This window comes from Monodelphis domestica, chromosome 8 (genome assembly GCF_027887165.1).
Source record: "Monodelphis domestica isolate mMonDom1 chromosome 8, mMonDom1.pri, whole genome shotgun sequence".
NCBI classification, from domain to species: Eukaryota; Metazoa; Chordata; class Mammalia; order Didelphimorphia; family Didelphidae; genus Monodelphis; species Monodelphis domestica.
In genome coordinates this window covers 250,866,519-250,879,964 of record NC_077234.1, presented here as the reverse complement: position 1 = coordinate 250,879,964, position 13,446 = coordinate 250,866,519, and positions in this window count along the sequence as shown.

Here is a 13,446-nt window from a genome sequence, read left to right as displayed (position 1 = left end):
AAAATCACTCTCAAGAGATAGCGCCGCATTTGAAGACTCTTTTGGGGATCTCTTTCTCACTTACCCAGGATGCTCCCTCTGGTGCTGATTTCAGGTTTATCTCTTCTCATCTAAACTACTACAATGACTTTTTTAAAAGAAGGTAGTTTTTGAGATGCAGGACATTATTGATACCACATGAAATGTTTTTAAGTGAACTCACGTAATTAGAAAATGTAGTTCTGCTCATCTTGTTTTTATGATATTGTCAGTCATATATATTAACTACCCACCATGCTGAGCTCTCTTCTAGGTGCTCTAAAGAGAAGTCAAAGCAACAGAAGATCTGGTCCTTATCATTTCAAATAAGAAGGGCAGAGGCCAGGGTACTCTCTAGGAGCCACTTATGCTATTCTGAAAGCAGAATTCATTTGCTTGGATCACTTGGGTACCAAGTAGTACTCTGAGGCTATAATTTCCAGCATGGTACCCTCTTGGCTCAAGAAAAGAACCCAGTGAGGCTTCGGAGAGCGCCTGCCATTCAGGACAGAAAATCTGGATTGCTGAATAGCCTCATGTGCCAAGCAGAACTTATGAAACAAATTAGAGAGGCATGGTGCTGGAATCCCATCAGGAGGCTGACACTATGCAAAACAGAAATAGACACATTCTTTTTTTCTTTTTTTTTTGAGTACTTAAGACCAGATTTAATACAATGATAAAAAGCACAAGTAGAGCTTGAGCTTTGGTTGAATTCTGCATAAAAGAAAACAAACCTAGCAATATGGTCTAAGAGCAGTGTGTAATCAGAGTGAAAACTACCATCTGGACATATGAGATGGTCCGAAAAAGACTAAGAAGCAAGTAGAACTTTAGGCCACATTCAAAATTAGACAAAGGATGAAGAAAGGCTATTTGGAAATAAGTAACCTTTAGCTCCAGCTCCTATCTTACCCCCCCCCCCCCACTACTTGTTACTAATCCAAAGATTGTAATCCCTAACCTCTTCCGACCCTTTTCCCCACTAAGTTAGTTTATCATTACATACATCCTGGACAGGGGCCACACACAGGCCAGGAAGTAGACCCCTAATTGAAGAAGTTAACAAGGAATTTGGAAAATTGGACAGTGCTTTCTGAGATTCAACACTGTTCTATGGCATAAATATCCATCTCTTTAACACTAGTGCCATTCTAGCAATGATGAGTGTTTCTGAATTCCAAAATATCAGAATAAATGAAATGATAAATAATATAAAGATATCTCGAGGCTTTGAATAAACTGGAACATGTTAATAATAATGATGTGTGAGGAGGATAAAAAGATGAGATGGAGAGAGAGGGAGAGGGAGGAAGAGAGACAGACAGACAGAGAGAGAGAGGGAGAGGGAGAGAGAGAGAGAGAGAGAGCAAGAGGGAGAGGGAGAGAGAGGGGGGAGAAAGAGACAGAGAGAGAAAGAGAGAGGGAGAGGGAAAGGGGGAGAAAGGGGGAGAAAGAGACAGAGAAAGAAAGAGAGAGGGAGAGGGAGAGGGAGAGAGAGACAGAGACAGAGAGCAAGAGGGAGAGGGAGAGGGGGGAGAAAGAGATAGAGAGAGAAAGAGAGAGGGAGAGGGAAAGGGGGAGAAGAGAGAGAGAGAGAGAGAGAGAGAGAGAGAGAGAGAGAGAGAGAGAGAGAGAGAGAGAGAGAGAGAGAGAGAGAGAGAGAGAGAGAGAGAGAGAGGTTATTAGGAGAGTGAAAGGAACAGGCCAATGACTCCTTGGTATTTACTATAGAGTATGAGGGGAAGACCTTGGTGAATTGAATAAACCCTCTAAGGAATATTTCTGAGAAAACTTGGACAAAGAAAAATGTAAAGGTTGGAGGTGCTGGACTCTGTATCATGGAAGGAGAACCAATACACCAAAATATGGTGTGAAGTAAAAAAAATGAGGAAAAGTGAAGCAAGGAGTTTCCAATTTATGGTGAAACTCAACCTTAGGAGACATTTGAAATGCATAAATGGGAAGCAGCCCACTCCTCTAATTTTTGATAATCATATTACTTTTAGAATAACTTCCAGATACAGATCTCATTATCCATTTTGTTATTTCTGTTGAAGAAAACTTACATTCTGCTGGAAGGCAGATCTATAAATCAATGTCAACCATGATTTGTTCCTTGAACAAAAAAGTACAGACCCGTTGCCACATAATGCAGTCTATCATCACTATCCTTCCTCTTTTTTTGGCATAATGGGGCACAGATTTCTATTTCGGCTCATGGGTGTAGCAGAATTTAATGTTATCTTGATATTGTATTTAAAATAATGAGTTGGTGAAGAGATAAATCACTTGACACTTTCCACTCCTGCAGAAAGAACACACACACACACACACACACACACACACACACACACACACAAATATACACACAGTGGAATAAGTAATGCTACAAAATAGTTGACCCTACACTACTAGCCTTTTATATTTTTCTGCTTTCCAGGCTTATATTAGGGGGAAAGACAAGCACTTTTAGGACAACTTAGCCTGTAGTATATGCCTTATACATTGCAATTTAATTCCTGGTCTTATTATTATTACATTATTCCTTTTCATTTGTCAGTGTTTATCAGACTGTAAATGCTTATTGGGGCATTAAATGTTCTTGGGTTGGCTATTGTTTCTTAATTTAAAAAAAGGATAAGCATACAAACCATGAGCAAAGTATGCTCCCTTAAAACAGTAAGGCAAAACACTTAAAAAAAACCTAACAGCATAGCATGAAAGAAATCCATTCTATTTTACCTGATTTGTGTTGACATTTAATGTACCCTACTTTGAGCTTCTTGTTCCCCCCACTGATGGGTTCAGGTCCCATAGAGGAAAAACCTTCACAAATTTAAGTTGATCTGGGAATATACTTCTAAAACTTTAGTTCATCATCCTAATGCAAACACCAACATGAAAATAGGTTCTGATCAAGGACACATGTAATACCCAATGAAATTGCATGTCAGTTGCGGGAAGGGGGGAGGAGAGGGAAGGAAAAATATGGTTCTTGTAACCAAGGAATAATGTTCTAAATCAATTTATAAAATGAATCATTTTAAATAAATCAATTTTAAAAAGTAAAACTTTAGTTCATAAACCACCATAGTTCTGTTTACATGTGTCTAGTCAACAAGAAAAGACAATTAATTCAAAATAGAAGTATTTTATTTTATTATTATCTTTAAAACACTTAACCTTCTGTTTTAGAACCAATGTTGTGTATTTGAACCTAGGACCTCCCATTTCTAGTCCTGGCCCTCCATCCACTGAGCCACCTAGCTGCTCCCTAGAGGCGCTTTATGAAAAGGTAAAAACATTAGAAAGCAAACAGCAAAACAACAGCAAGAAGCAGCAATTTGGGGTGCACCCTTCCACAGATATGCACAGCATCCCTGGGAAGATGGGCACACCTAGAATTCACAAGAGAGGAACACATGCAAGCAAATACACGTGCCCCAAATAATGTATAATTCCAGGACTAAAGGGAGTGTCTTCTCATGCTGTCCTTGAAATGTTCTTCACAGGGTATAGATAGCATTTTCCCTTGGCCCATTGGCCCGCTTCTGGGTAGGGCTCCCATGCTTAGTTATGGTCTAAACGATCTCCAAAATTCTGAGCTCGTGTCTATGGTCTTTGGTAAAAACCTCAAACTCCTAGCCTAAAAGAATGGTTCCTGCACAGGTGTTGGTCTTCTTGGAAATGAATCTCTGATTCCATGGGGAAAACTTCTAGGACAAAAAGGGTACTTAACAATTGACTGTATCTACTAGTCCCACCTAAACAGGGATCATGAAGCACTTTAAGGTCTCTTGTTCAGTCTGTAACAGGTCTGTTTGGGACTCCCTAGGGGACTCCCTAGAGTTCCCGAGGGATAGGGACAAGCTTGGGGTCTCCAGATTTCAAGTTGACACATGTATTGCAAAACAGGAAAAATTATCAATTATGCTGAGGAAAGAAAATAATTCTCCTCTCCTCCCCTTTCTATATTCTCCAAGAGATAGAAATAAAAAAGGTAAACTTGTTTCTGAGATCTGAGACAGAATGATATCCACTTGCCATTTATCTAGGCAAAAAAAGGCATGACTTCTTAATTTCCCATCATGCTACACTCTTCTACATGTTTCTATTATGCCTCAGAAATTTCTTCATCCTTCTTTTAATCAGCTGTCTGTCCATTAGAATATAAACTCCGTTGACGGTAAAGATTGTCTTTCTTTCTGCTTCTTCAGATAGTTCTCACTGTAAATTGGAATTACTCAAATTTGACTTTACCTGAAGAATTCTGGAAGAAATCTTCCTTCTCAACACCCCCCCCCAATAAAAACCACTTTGAACTTTACTGAACATTATTGTGTTCTCTCCATTCGTGCCCCTCTAGGATGCTCTTGACCTCCATTGCCTAGCCCTTACCACTCTTCTGCCTTGGAACCAATAAACAGCATAGATTCCAAGATGGAAAGTAAGGGTTTAAAAAAAAATGCAACCTCCTATCCCCTTCCAAAAACAAACACACAAACAAACAAAAAAAAAAAACCACCAAGTGAAAGCAGAAGAACAAACAGTACCTGTGAAGTCTAGAGAAGAGACTTTTGCCTTGCTCCACCCAGTGGCCCAAGTGTCTTTTCCTGGAGTACTGCTTGTCCCTCTGTGTCCCCCATGGGTTCCTCCTTCTGTGGTCCTTGAATATCCCCTGGCCCCCTCCCACTATGGTGTGAGATACCTCCTCCCTCATTCCCTCCCTCCCTCCCTTTCCCATGTCGAAGGGCACATTCTCATGACAAAAACTCCCTGAAAGTAGAGGTCTGAGGCAGGATCCACTTACCTAAGAGCTTGCTAAATACTTGTAACTGACGAATGCTCTCAGCCAATCATTAACAGTTCTCTGTACTATATTGTCAGTTGCCTTTAGCCAACGCCCTTTTATTCTGTGAGGTTGAATGAGAAAAGTCATCTTCCCACTTTGTGGAATGACCTGACACAAACTGTGCTTAGAGATCTCCTCATCTCTGCTGGTTCTGATCTCCTGCTGCTGTACTGAGTGCGGTTAAGCCATCCACCAGCAGCCCTGCATAACTCATTGAAGCCACAAAACAGAATGGCGCTTGGCAGGACCGGAAGGTGAGGTCTTTCTCTGTCGGGCATCATTGACATCCATCCATTACTTGGAGACGTGGGCATATGCTCAAGCTCATGTCATCAACGCTTCAACTCATCTTCCTTTCTTTGCCCTCCCCAATCGTGCCCTGTCTAGATTCTCCAAGCCACCAAAGTTTGAAGCCCTGGAACATGCACTTACTCCACGTTCTTTATTGTTTATTTCCTGTGAAATGCCCATTTCTCTTCACTGTGCTATGTATGTCCGATCACTTCCTTTGTACTTACTTTAATCAGCATTTCCATCCACTTAGAGCTGTGACAGCCCTCTTTAGCCATTTAGCTGATTTCCCTAAATGAACTCTATTGAGTTATCAGTTTAATCTTCTGAAGTGTGATAATGGGCAGGTGATCATCCTCCTTTCAGTTGTTAAAGAGCTCTCTATTTTCAAGGATATAAAAGGCAGTTATTGGTGCGAGGGGCAAGTGGATAAATTGTAGCAGTTGCCTTGGGATGGGGAGAGAGCCCGCAGACCCAGGAGGAGCTCACTTGGGGTCCTGGGTTACCATGGGAAGGAAAGGGTAAACATATGACAGTTTCCTATTTAATTAATTATTTCATTAGTACCTAATGCAATTGTTGTTGTCTCTGAGCTGTTAGAAAGCTGTGAGCTCTAAATTTTCTCAATATTTCTTTACTCTAGGTAGGGCTGTGTGACATCTCCCATGACACTCCACGGAAAATCTTCTTCTTGACTTTCAAGTCCTGCATAACCTCAACTGCCCTCTCTATTCACTGGGGTTTACCGTTATTTTTAGCATATATTTTGAGATTAATATTCTTATCATTTTGTGACCATATCATCATCCGTTTTGGACTGCTAAGGACCTCCCAGTAAAAATCTCTCTGCTCCTATATTATTTAGTACTTTCTTATCTATTATTAATTGTTCCATTGGTCTCATCTCCCCAACTAGATTATATGAAATTTCTTATTTCTCATGTCTAGCACGTTAGCAGATCACAAAATCATTAAATTTTAGAGTCGAAAGGGCCCTCAATGTCATTCTAGTTTAATAGGAAAACATATTAGGGACTTAATAAATACTTATTGGCGGATTAAATCTTAAAACATTGCATATATTTCCTTTTATTTAAAATTCTTTCTTCATCATACCCAATAGTATTGAGTATATACATAGCATGTGCTCAATAAATAAACATTAAGCTGACTGATCATTTTTGGTATGGCATCCCTTAGAGCATGACCCTGAAAAAGCAGCATCTGTCTTTCTGGGCAAAACCTCATATGAGTTTCTGTAATTTATATGTTGAAAAATTGCAGAATCCATAGGAATATCAGCAACATAAAATGCTTCAGTGTCTATGTGTGTGCATATGTGTGTGTGTGTGTGTGTGTGTGTTTTGAGACAGCAGGAAGGCTTAATGATATTAGGGAAACCTGGGCTGGAGATTTTAAGAATTTTCTCGGGATTTTACTCATCAATGACTGAAGAGAATGCTTACCAGGTACATTCTATGTCACATGCTAGTCACTGTGGATAGAAACAATAAAAGAGCAAGAAATCAAGGACAAAATTAGACTCTCAGTGGGAGTGGGGGTCAGGGGTCTGCTGCCCAATTCTAGGAAAGTGATACTATATTTTGCACTGGTACAGACAACATCTCCATTCAGTCCTGGGCACCTTATTTTAGGAAGGTCACTGACAAACTAGAAATTGTCCAGAAAAGGCAAATAGGATAGGGAAAGGCCCTATGTAAAATCAGTTAAAGGAATGGGGATTTTTATCCTGAAGAAAAGATTTAGGGTGATAATAATAGCTATCTCCAGGATCTAGTAAAGAGATTAAATTTCTGCTTGAGTCCAGAAAGCAGAACAAGGAGTCACATGAATAAGTTGCAAAAGATAAGGAAACATGCTAGCAATTAGAGCTGTCTAGCAGTGGATTGTGCTGTTTCATAATGTAGTATATTCTATTTCATTAGAGGCCTTGGATCATTGTGTTTTGCACTCATATAATTTTATTATTTTTCTTTTTCTGCCTTATCTCACTAGTAGACTGCTAACTTGATCAATCAAAAGGAATTTATTTAATGTCTGTTATATGCCAACATCATACTTACCACTGCAGAAACAAAAGTAAAAATAATATATTTCTTATCTTCCATGAAAAACACAGAATAATTGAATTTTTAGTGTTAGAAGAGACTGTAGACATATTCTAGTCTAACACTGTCATTTTATAGATTAGGAAATTTGGATCTTCCTCCCAGATCCTTCCTGGGCTCTGATAGTTGGACTCTCACGTGTCTTATATTGCCTGGGTTTAGGCCTTCATTTCACTTTGTGAAGAGTTAAATTGGGGGAAGGGGGAGAGAGGTAGGAGCTTGAACAAAAGCCAAAGCTCAATTTATTAAAAGCAAAACACTTAGTTTATCATTAGGAAATACAAATAGGAAATAGAAAGAAAGAAAATTAAAGTAATATTACAATAGCTTGGAACTATACCCCAGATCCCAATCCTAATTGAATTTCTCTAAAACAAAAAACAAACAAACAAAAAAAAAAACCCCGATCTCTATCTGCCTCACAGGACAGTATCCTCTGCTAGGCCAAAGCCCTCGCCTACTCTTCTACTCTGACTATCTAATAATATAACCACTATCTATCTACCTATCTACCCAAGTTATTAATAATCAATAAGGCTATTAAGATCTTAATTCCATTTCTCTGTCTCCAAACAGAGAGAGCAAGCTACACACCCTCTCCCAGGAGACCCAGAGACCAAAAGCTTTTTTCCAACTGCCTGCAACTTACTAACCACACTTGGCCACACCCTTCTGTCAGTAACTGACAAACTGCACAGCAAGAGGTCTCTTCCTCAGAAATCTTATTACTCCTTTGCCTCTTATATGGAAAAGGGGAGAAATTAATAGAAAATTCTCAACAACTTCTTTGAGATCTCCAGATCATTTTTTAAAATATTTTTTACGCCCCCACCTCTTCCTCATCCTGTCCCTCCCCTGGCTTCCAGAATTCTTTTATTAGTTTTACCCATTAGAATGGAGTTTTCTTGAGAACAGGAACGGTCTTACCTGTCCCCAAGCAGTTGCTCTTCGGTCACAATAGTTTATACTTTCTACAGAATGACAGTGAAATTTCTACTATTCTAAGAATCTCCTAACTTCTAGAGATAGAGTAGCAGCATCCATAGCCTCAGAGCGAAGGATTATTGACACTGAGGTTGCACAAACTTTTTATTTCCACGAGTATGGAAAGCCAGCTGGGCTGGATCCAACAACAAAGTAAGAAAGAAGTGGAAGCGCACGTTTGGAGGTCTTTGAAAGAGAAGCTTCTCTTAGAGGGCTAAGCCGAAGAATCTCTATGTTCTCTTACAGGAAACAGGAAGCCAGGAGCACTATTGAAAAGGAAAGCGACAGAGTTAGATCCGTTCTTGAGAAAAAAATACTCCGGCAGAAATACAGAGGACGGACTAGCGCTGGACTGGGGGAGCCTTGAGACCGTAATTCAGCGACGGTTGCAGTAATCAAGGCAAGAGATCATTGAATGTATATTATTACTGTGGGAATAAAGAGATGGGGTAGGACATGAGGGAAATCATGGAGGAAGAAAGCGCTAGATTGGGTCAGTAGTGAGTTAGGTGGAATGTGGGAGTGAAAAGCAGCGTAGAACGCCGAAGTTACAAATCTGAAATCCTGGAAGAAGGGGACCTCTGATAGAAACATTCAGCTTCCTTTCTAAGACGCCTGATCTTACAGAAAACGGAGGCCAGAAGTATTTTCTGCGTTCTCTTTGCGGGCTTACGGGGATAGAAGTGTCCAAAAAAGGGCAATACACCCAGGAGGCAGCATATGTGAAGAATCCTATTCCTACGCTTGGAACTTCAAAGTTCGCTAGGTGTATACAATATGTGGGGTTCTTAGTTGACTGAAACCTTAATCTGTGTGAATGAAGTCGAGTTTCCAGTAGAGTTAATAAACCAGTCTGTGTTAAATGAATAATAATGCCCAGAACAAGAGAGATGATAATATTATATGACATGTCAGTTGCTGAGCTCTGGGCACCAGATTTTGGGAAGGATGTTGATAAATTAGGAGTACCTAGTAATCAATCAATCAATATTGACTCAGCACTTACTATGCGCCAGACAATATTCTGAGTGGTAGGGATGCAAAAGAAGGAAAAAGCCGTGGTCCTGAGACATTCACAATCTGATGACCAACGAAGGCCATAAGAAAATCAGACATTTTAACCTGGAGATGAGAAGTCTTAGTCATCAATACTTGAAAAGTTGTCATGTAGAGAAGGACTAGATGTGGAATGTTTTCTTTTGCAAGGCAGGACTCTAGATCACAGATTTTACTTTGAGGATATTACAGAAAGACTATTCTATCAGGCTTGGGTTGGTATAGATAGCCTTTGAAATCACTTGTAAATCTGAGATTCAATCATTCTGCTCCTGATTCTCTTCCTTCTATAAATGTTCCCTGACTTTTCTGCCAACCTATTTTTCCATTTGCTTCCCATTAAAATCATATGAAACTTTCAAGACCAAGATTCTTCTTCCATCAGTCAGCAAGCATTTATTAGACATTTACTCTGTGCTAAACAGTCAGTCAACAAGCATTTATTATGTATTTACTCTATATTGGGTGGTGTGCCAAGTGGCAAAAGACAAGACTTGCTCTCAAGGCGCTCACAAAGGAGAAGGCAACCTGAAAACAACTATGTAGAAACAAGATATATAAATTGGAGAAAATAAACATTATGAAGACACTGGTATTAAGGGGAATCATGAAAGGTTTCCTGTAGAATATGGGATTTTATCTAGGAATGGGAGAAAGCCAGAGAAGCCAGGAGGAAGAGATGGGGAGAAAAAGAATTCCAAGCATGGAGGGCAGACTGTGAAAATACATGGAGTCGAGACAGAGTGTCTTGTCTGAAGAACAATAAGGATCCTAGTGTCACTGGATTAGGTATTATGTGGGGCTGAGGAAATTATAAGAATACGGGAAATGCTAGAAGGGTTCCAAAAAATGAAAGGCTGTGAATGCTCAATGGAACATTTTATTTTTTATCCTGGAGTTAATAGGGAGTCACTGTAGTGAAGAGGGATAGGGTGACATGGTCAGAATTATGCTTTGGGAAAATTACTTTGATAGCTGAGTAGAGGACAGACTTGTGTAGGGAGAGAATTGAGAGAGGGACACCAACCAGAGGGCTGTTGCAATAGTCCAGTCATGTGGTGATGAGTAACTTTAACAGGGAGCAGCAGAGTCTTATCTTGTGAATAAGTCAAATAGATAAGACTTGGCAACATATTGAAGTATAGTGAAAGAGAGTACAGAGTCCAAGATGGTATCTAGATTGCAAGGCAGTAAGACAGTCAATAGACATTTATTTAAGTGCCTACAATGTGAGTAGCACTGTCCTAAGCACTGGGAATACAAAAAGAATCCAAAGACAGTCATGCCTTCAAAGAGCTCACAATCTAATAGTAGAGACAACAAGTAACCAAATATGTGCAAACAATATACAGGATAAACGAGAAATGTCTAGAACTAAGAAAAGTTGTGAAAAGCTTCCTGTAGATGGGATTTTAGCAATGATTTAAAAGAAGCCAGAGAAATCAATAGATGGAGATGAAGAGGAAGTTCCATGCATGAGAACAGCCAAGGAAATGCCTGGATTTGAGAGATGGAGTATCTTGTCTGTAGAAGAGCAGGGAGGTCAGTGTTATTGAATCATTTAGTCTATGGCTGAAGTAGGGTAGAAGACAAGAAAATTAGAATGGGGTTAGAATATGAAGGGCTTTGAATACTAATTGAGAAATTTGTATTTGCTCTTGGAGACAATAGGGAGTCATTAGATTTTATTGAAGAGGAGAATGACATGGTCAAATTTACACTAAAGGAAAATGATTTTGGATTCAGACTGAAGGATAAATTTGAGTAGAGAGATACTTGAAGGGGATAGACTCTAGTGAACTATTGTCAATAATTCAAGAATGAGATGACAAGGACCTGAACCTGAATGTCAGAGCAGAATCAGAGGAAAGAATGAGGTCTATCTGAGAGATGATGCAAAGGCAAAATCAACAGGCAGCTTGAATATGGGGGAAGTGGGGAGAGCAAGGAATCAAGGATGACACCATGGTCTTGAGCCTGAGGGACTGAAAGCATGGTGGTGCTTTTGATAGTAATAGGAAAGTTAGGAATAGGGAGGATTTAGGGGGAAAAGATAATGAATTCCATTTTGAATATAATTTAAAGATGTCTAGTGGATATTCTAGTTGAGATGTCTTAAAGGTAGTTGGAGATAGGAGATTGGAGGTCAACAAAGAGTTTGGAGAAGAGGAGGTAAATTTGAGAATGATCAAAATAGATATAAGATCACCAAGTAAAGCAGTATAGAGGGAGGAGAGAAGAGTGCCTAGGATGGAACCCTGTGGAATACCTATAGGTAGAAAGGGTATGACTTAAATAAGGATCCAGTAAAGGAGACTGAGAAGGAGCAGTCATCCAGGTGGGAGGATAATCAGGAAAGAGAAGTGTTCTGAAAACCTAGAGAGACTCAAGGAGGAAAGGGTGATCAGCAATGTCAAAGACTAAAGAAAGGTTCAGGAGAATGATGATTGGGAAAAGTCGATTAGATTTGTCTATTAAGAAAACATTGATAATTTTGGAAACAGTAGTTTTGTTGGAATGATGAGATCAGATGCTGGATTGTGTGGGTTAATTGGAAAGAGGGAAGAGAGGAGACAATATAGACTGAGTAAATAGATCAAGTATTTTTAAGTAATTTAACCACAAAGGGCAGAAGAGATATAGGACACTATTTCATGGGGGTGAACAGATCAAATGAGGGGTTTGGAGGATGAAGGGAATGAGTCAGTAGACAGGGAAAGACTAAAAATAAGTGAAAGAGAGATTATGATAAGGGGCAACCTGTTGGACTTGCAATGGAATGAGATCACTTAAGTAGGTAGAGAGTGTAAGTCTTTGTAAGAAGTAAGGCCACCTCCTCATGCAAGACAGGGGTGAAGAAGGAGTTCTTGGCAAAAGACATATGAGTGCTATGAGAGGAGGGAGAAAGAAGAAAAAGCTCATGGAGAATGATAGTGCCTTCAAGAGTTATAAGTAAATTCAGAAGGGATGGGGTTTGGAGGAAAAGATAATGAATTTGGTTATAGAAATTTCTAGTTTAAGATATATATGAGGCATCCAGTTCCAGATGACCAATAGGCAATTAGAAATGGGAATATGAAGGTGAGAAGGGGGCTTATGCATAGGACAATTAGATCTGAGAATAAACACAAAAATGATATTTGAATCCATGAAAGCTAATGAGATCACAAATGAAAATGTCTAGTGAGAGAAGATAAGAGAATCCAGGATAGAGACCCAGGAGATATCTGCTGTTAATAGGCATGCCCTGGATAAAGACTGAGCAAAAAAGACTGAGGAGGCATAAGCACCAGAAGAGTGTCAGGAAAACCTGGAGAGAAAAGAGTATCAAGGAGAAGACAATTACCAAAGTGTAAATGGCTACAGAGAGATCAAGAAGGATAACGACAGGGGGAGGGGGTCATTAAGAGATATGGGATGGTAGTTACCAGAAGCAGATGGATTTTTGAAGCAGCCAATAGGAAAGAAGTGATTAAAAATAAGTGAGAGAGTTTGATCATAGAGAAGGTAACTTGTTGGAGAAGATGGGATGGAATAGAATCACTTGTACAGGTCAAGAGGCTTGCCTTGCCAATGAGAAGAGTTACCTCTTCAAAGATGAAAGAAGAGATAGAAGTTATTTAGGTGATGTGATATGAAGAAGAGGCAAAGAACTCTCATCAAATGGCTTCAACTTTTTCAGTGAAGTAGGAGGCAAAGTTCTCTACTGAAGGGGTTCGGGAAGAAAGATCCATGGGAGGTCTGAGTGAGATCAACAGATTTAGATAAATTGCAGTATTAAGTGAGTGAGCTAATTAGAAAAGATTGCTGTGCTAGTGTGTGCTACTGAAGTTATGTAACATAAATTTGTAGTCTAATAAGTATCGTTTCATGAGTTTCTCCAGCTTCATTCAGCAGCCCATTAAAGCAGGAGCAAAAGTAATGAAAGGTGAGAAAAACTCAAGGCTGAGACTTAATAGGGCAATATAGGTGATGTAATAAGAGCATAAAGGACATGAGAAAAGATGACAATGTGGAGTTGAACTGGTTCACCCAGAGATCAGAGTGGAAGAAGTAGGAGGATAGAACTAGTATAGAAATGATTCCCTGGCAAAGAATCGAAGGGTGGAGAGT